Source organism: Macadamia integrifolia, chromosome 14, assembly GCF_013358625.1.
Source record: "Macadamia integrifolia cultivar HAES 741 chromosome 14, SCU_Mint_v3, whole genome shotgun sequence".
Classification (NCBI taxonomy): Eukaryota; Viridiplantae; Streptophyta; class Magnoliopsida; order Proteales; family Proteaceae; genus Macadamia; species Macadamia integrifolia.
In genome coordinates this window covers 24,186,617-24,193,729 of record NC_056570.1, presented here as the reverse complement: position 1 = coordinate 24,193,729, position 7,113 = coordinate 24,186,617, and the positions used below count along the sequence as shown (strand labels likewise).

The window sequence follows — 7,113 nt, the reverse complement described above, 5'->3', positions numbered from 1 at the left end:
TTTTTTTTTTTTTTTTTTTTGGGTATGTTGGAGTGGAGAAGGTACTTGGTGTGGAAGGTGGAAAGAACGGAAAAGAAAAAATGATCTGAAATGTCACCGTGTCACCTACCTACTTGTCCTACTGAAGGAAGTTTCTTTGCATTATATTCGAATCATTTTCATCATTAATTTCCTATGACGTGGGCTACAAGAGAGTGTGAGGTTGGCTTTCTTTCTGTTTGGGTCTTTAGGGTTATTTCCAGGAAATTGCTTATATTATTTTTGGTCTTCGATGATAGAACAAACCTGAAGTTTCTTGGAAATAGAAGTGAAAGGGAAGCCTACAAGAAAAATATTGGGCTGGTCCCTTGAAATCACCATAAGCCACATATGTTCATGGATACATCTTGGAATTTGATTAAAATAATGTAACGAGATGATAATGCTTGACCTTGTCATAGAGTCATAGACATATCCAGCTGCTGACACACGTTGCTGATCACATGAAGGACACTTCTAATAAAATAAGCAACAAAGAACACACATTAGTGCCAGTAGGGAGAGTTGATTTTTTTTTTTTTTTAGAGAGAAGGGAGAGTTGGTATTTCTGGTAGATGTAGATGTAAATGTAAATTCCAATGGAACCACAATGGTATCAAGAACTCAAGACAACTAATACAAAATATACACAATTTATGATGTCCACTTTGAGGTACAGATGATCCAATCAGTTAAGTTGTGATATACATTAATTATTCATTCATTCATACTCAGAAAAGAAAAAAAATTTAAGTATTGATATCGGATATCATAAATGAAAGGATAATTTTGAGAGATGTATCGTTTTGTATCGAAGAGATGTAAGATATATAACGAAACGTATGAAAATGGTCAAAAAATGTATGAAAATATTTAAGATGCAAAATATAGTTTTGTATATGGGATTTTCTTATTAACGCCTCTTAAGGTGTCAAATAATTTGTAATTTTACCTTTATGCCTTCATGGTATGACACAATTTTTTTTCTAATGTGGGTAATATTATCATTTTACATGCGTCCTTGCATAACAAAGATAACTTTTGATAGTTACATAATGATATTACACTTTCAACTTACTTTTGAAAACTCTTTTATATCCCTATCTTATAAACCTTTTGGGAATAAGATAAAGGGGCAATTAAGAGAAGGTGTTAAGTTCTAAATAAACCTATAGAAGAACACAAAGTATGACAAAACAACTACATTCAATTTATAATATATATATATATATGATGAGGTTTTTTAAATGTACTATAACAACAACTCGACCTTATCCCAATTTCTTATATGTACTAATACTAAAAAAGTTATGCCATTTCAGTCTGGAGAAGATTTAGGGTTTAGATACTCACATCTTTGAAAAAAAAAATGTTTGATGCAATCATTCAAGTCGTTTTCACTAATCTAGTGATAAAAAATAATAATAATAATAATATTTAAGCAAAAGAAATCAAATTTTGATGTTAATTGTTCTTGCACAAAGCTGTATTGATCTTTGATTGCAAGCTTTTAATCGTCTAAATGATGATGAAATCAATACTATTAGAATCGCTTTTTCATTAGAAGCAAGAAATCAATTTGATTTTGCCTATTAAATTTTTTCTCGAATGCCTTAAAGGAGCTCTCAGTAAGTGCTTTATAGTCACACAAACAGTGTTATATAGTTTATAAGGGATGTATCAAGCTTATTGATAGTAATTGATCATTTTTTGAGGTATTTGGTAATGGATTGACTCAATATAGTCCATGCAAATTTTTTATTTTTGTGTCGCATCGATTACTATCCATAGACACAATAGGATACTTAACACCTTGTATTAAATGGAGAAGTAACAAGACTTGTAACTTATCATCGAACATAATCATCATAGATAGAGCAGGTTGTCTTGCATCTTGCTTACATTATTGATTTCTTCTATCGATGAAATTACACTACTACGACCAAATTCTCCTTTTTGGAAAGCCCTCAAATGTTTGCTTTCAATGACCACAACAGACCATCACTGGCCTGATAATTAGATGTTAAAGAGGAGAAGGGAGATGCATAGTGATAGAGTAATTAAGGCAATATGGGTTATTTGATTCAGATGAGGGTAGGGGTGTCAATCGGTCGGGCCGGTTTGGTTTCGGTCGGGCTTAATCCGGCTTGAAGACTTTCAAAGGCTACACCGTGTCCGCCCAATTAACTAATCGGGCTTAGTTATTGAGGGCATGGTACACTTTATATTCGGTCGGTCGGTCTCGGGTTATAATCGGGCCACCTTAATCGGGCTTTAGTCGGGTCTTAACCGGGCTACGGACATGTTTAATGTTAAACGGGCTTTAACCGGTTTTTAAACGGGCCCTCTTTAAAATGTGCTATTATATTCCGGCCCACTTATGCAAGCCCAAAAAAATGACAATAAATCAATAAATGATACAAAATATAACCATTATTTAAAATGTGAACATGTCTTTACTTTTTAGTTTTTATTCTTTAATTTGGGGGGTAAAATAGGTATTCTACAATCATTAAAGGGTCGGGCCAAGTCGGTGCACAATAGGCCGGTCTCGGTCTGGCGTTATTCGGTCGGTCTCGGTCGGGCGCCCGACGGTTCAAGTAGCAAAACCGAGACCGACCATTTATAAACGGGCTGGGCTCAAGCCCGACACGTTTAATAAACGGTCCGGGCCGGGCCGGTCTATAAACGGTCGGTCCCGATCGGTTTAGCTGGTTCGGGCCACAAATTGACACCCCTAGATGAGGGGCTATTTGTAGCAACCGAACCGAAATTAATAGCATATTTTGGTTCTTTATTTGAAAAAAATATGCCCCAATGTTGCTTCATATCTTGATAACTGAGGGCTTGGTTATCATCAAACATAGCAAACACATATGTCTCTATGGCCTTTCCAGGCCTCTTCGGAGTACCAACCTTCATATGTTGAATCAGATTTGAGTTATAAACCTTTGCATTTTCTATAGATGCTCCAATGCCTCCTGCAGATGGCCAACCAGTCTTAGATACAACAATCTCAACAGTAAAGCCTCCCACCATCTCGAGTGCAGAATAGGGAGCATCAACCAATGTATCAAAAAAGTTCTGATATATCAGGTTACCATCTTGTACAAAAACTGACTGGGATGAGAACTAGGCATAGGAAAGATTGCTTTCTCCTGGGTTATCAGTGTAGCTATAGTAGGGACACAAATTTGCAAGTAGAGGTGCACTGGTGTTGGCGAGGAAGCCAATAATTGGGTCTATAAATGATCGTATGCTGTGCTTGAATGCACCTTGGGAGGGAGGAGACCATGTTTGAAGGAGTTTGGCAGTGATGGCTGTGGACGCTTTGATTTGGTTCTGTAGGCCTACTGATGCAATTGCGTTGTAAATATTTTGCATTGTAGGGAGAACGAACTGAGCATTGTAATTACTAATGGGACTTACTTCATTGCCAAGAACAATATATCGGAATCTGACATTAGGTGAGTAGGCTGATACATTCTTCTTGACCCAACCAATTGCAGTGGAATTGTTGCTTGCTATAGCTTGAAGGGCTGATTCTTGAACACCCAATACGAGTTCAATTTTGGAGGCTTTTGAGGGCTTGGAGAGATGCTAGATTTGAATTGTATAGTCTCATCCTTGTGATGCTTTGGGATTTGTAGAGATCCACAACTTCTTTTGGAGATGGTAAATTGTCGCCAACCATTTTATAACAAACACCTGATTGTGCCCCTGCATTATTAGATTGTACAACGATTAGTTGATTCTTGATTGGGACCATAGATGCTACTTTGAAAGCTTATACCCAGAGACAGAGAGAGAGAGGACCTGTTCTGTTTAAGCAGGCCATTAGCAACCCAACAAGAATTAGCAATTTGGTATCCATATGAGGATTGTTCTTCGATGCTGCGTATGAAGAAGATGAAGAAGAAGAGTTCGGACTCTATGGATGCATCTCACCATCTCCTTTTAGTGGCCCTTATATGGGGTTAGATAAAGGGAAAGAGAAGCGCTCCCATTCGTACGCCCCTGAACGTCTGCACCTGCCCTTGCCCGCCCCTGACGCCCTGCGTGTCAAACACTCTTGGAATTTTGTTTGGTTGCTAAGACTTTCAAAACTCGACTTTATTTTGACTAGATCTGCAATAATTTTAAATGAAAAAAGAAAAGATTTTTGACTGACTTTGATCAAGTGCCATGATCGAACATCATCTCAATTTCTCCATCCCGCGTCTTTCTGTTGGAGAATCCAATCAAATATGGTGTTTTTTTTGGGTGAGAAAAATCCCATATATAGGTGTGAGTAGGCTAATTGTGGACGGTTCCGATTCCCCAATTTGATTGGGTTCACCAACAGAATCCGATATTAGGTAAGTAGGCTAATTCTGATGTGAATTGGTCGATTTCGATTCCCAATTTTTGAAACCTTGGTTAGGAATTAGGGGCGGAGTGTTGGTTAGAGCAAGCCGTCCTATTCTATTACCAGATATAATTGGGAGAAGCTCATCCCAAACTAGAGCTAGAAATGCCTCATTTCGTTTTGAACTTATTTTTCTTTTCCTTCTTCTTGAATCCAAGGGGGACTTGTTATATTTAGAATATTTCTACGGTGTGATGTTTCAGTAATATGGAATCAACTAAGTTAAGATTGGTTGGGCGGCTAACAATATTTATTTGGTTGGGGTATATTTTTTAAGTTTGAATCTTCAAAAATCTCGAGTGTGAGAAATTGTGGATTGAAAACAACTAATTGTATATATAGTGGTATTGGACACACTCCTGCCCTTATGGTGTTTCAATGGACTAGAGGTCTAAAGCCCCAACACATTGTTTTTCCTCCCCCATGCATAGATTTTCCGCCTCTATTATCTTTAGGGAAGGTTTTATATACCACCAAATATACTCGTTACTAAATGTGGCACAATTAAAGTTTTGGGCTGTTTTTTACTTCCACACGTTAACAGCACTTATGTTATCCGCCATTAAAAACATATCCTCTAAGGGCAAATTTTTATCCTTAATATAATATATTAGTCGTATTTAAACCGTGTAAAATATTGTCTTATGGAATTCTACATATATTGACTTCAATACAACCAAAATTAATAAGTCAAGTTGGGGGAGAACAAATTCTAGAAGGCTAGCCAGATTTCATTTAATTAATGCATCCATTTTTGCCACCTTAAGAATCTTCAAAATTGTTACCACTTTGTATAGATTTAGACAATAAATTCTATCATAAGCCCTCCACACTCACCCAACCTTAAAAAAAAACACAAGAAGATTAAATAAAAATTCTTGATAAAAGAGAAAATTATTGAGATAATTAAACAAGAAGTCTTGACAAAAGAGGAATCATTTCAAAATATTGTTCAACAAACTCAGCTCTCTAAGCATAAACAAAATAAAATTGAAATAGTACAAAATAGTGAAACCATTGTATTCAAAGTAGCAAGATGCATTTTTCCTATCATATCAAATGTAAATCGCATTTGATTTATAAAGGTCTTGTGTTTCATTCTCTTCTCCTACTAGCACAATACCCTCATTTTCCATGTCATAAATTCTTAGAAGAATAGCAATTCACCCCAATTATGTCAAAGGATTCAAACCTGAACAATATAGTAAATTTTTAGTCAACAAACACATTTGATTTGTAAAAGGAATCTAAATGCTTGACATAATTATATCTCCAATCGCAAATGAGAAAATCTAAACAAAAAAGAATTCTAATAGGACCAGAAATTACTGGATTTAGATAACTCCCACATTGATTCCAAGAACCCCCAATAATAAATGATACTGATTTATATCACCAAGTATATCTGAAACCAGAAATCAATTTAATAGAGAAAATAGGGGCAATACAGTATTACTCCAGGCTATATAAGAAAAGGTTTAATTGATGGACATCTCCAGTGCTGATGGCCTTCCATACTTGGGTAGAACAGCCCCAGTCCCAAAGAAAGCATCACGATCTGTTGGATTGATCAGAAGTAATTTTAGATGCTTCATATCTGAAAATTTTATCTAGACCAGAGCATGATATGGAGTAAAGGAAAACTTTGATTTTGTACACTTGGCATCATATTTGGGGCATAAATTTGAGATCCACGTGTATAATTTCAGCATAAACAGACTCTTACACATGATAAAATTAGAGTGAAAATGAGCATAATTGATCAATGGTTCAAAATACACACAAGAAAAACTTATTACAAAGCAAACATTCTTTATCTTAATTCTCGGAGAATTCTTTACCTCTAAGGGAATTAGCATGTTTTGAGCTATAGATTTTTTTTTTTTTTTGGTAGAAGTTTTGAGCTATAGATGGATTTATAGTCTATCCAGCAAACGGGTTGGGCTCTAGTACTTTGACTGGTTGAGTCTTGACATAGGGGTTGGGCTTAGTTCAAGTATAAACCTGAACCAAAAGAGGTCTCTAGGTTCTCTCCTATTGTTGGCTCGGTCTTCTTTATGCATGATAAAACCGTTACCATGAATTTCAAAACATGTTTTAACAATTTTAGATAAATCTTAAACAAAAGGTTTGGAATACTGTTGGGAGCCTACTCACCATAAATAATGGGTTCCATGTTTTTCGGAACATATCGTTTTCATCATGCTTCGTCTACTACAGGATGACAAAATGAAGTGTCTACACTTAAAAGGTTTTTTTCTTATGTCTTCATTCAATAGAATTTTTATTACTTGACTCATTGTGAGTTTCACATAAAACAACTTTGTCATTTCCCTAATTGAATAGGGTTGGCTACATGAATCTGTAAAAATATCCAGATGATGCATACCCAGTTGCAAGGATGAGGGCTTCTTCTGATGATGTATACCCAATCAGAAATATCCAGACAAAAAAAAATTTCCAGTCTCAGATGCATACCTAGTTTCAGATGCATAGAGCAACCATAACCCCAAAATTGAATGAAATTTTCAGTTTCAAATGCAATCACTTCACCACTAACACAAATTGACAAAGCAACAACAGAGCAACCAGAAAAAAAAAAAAAAAAAAAGAAGATGAATGGGTCCCACTTTTGTTAATGAAAAAAAAGGACTAAGTAGTTAACAAGGAAAATTAAGGATAATTTG

General features: G+C 35.7%; 1 pseudogene; it reads right to left on the bottom strand.

Moving 5' to 3' along the window:
* The window catches only part of LOC122060753, a 6,151-nt pseudogene extending 2,196 nt beyond the window's left edge, over positions 1–3,955 (bottom strand).
* Positions 3,956–7,113: the final 3,158 nt, after the last annotated feature.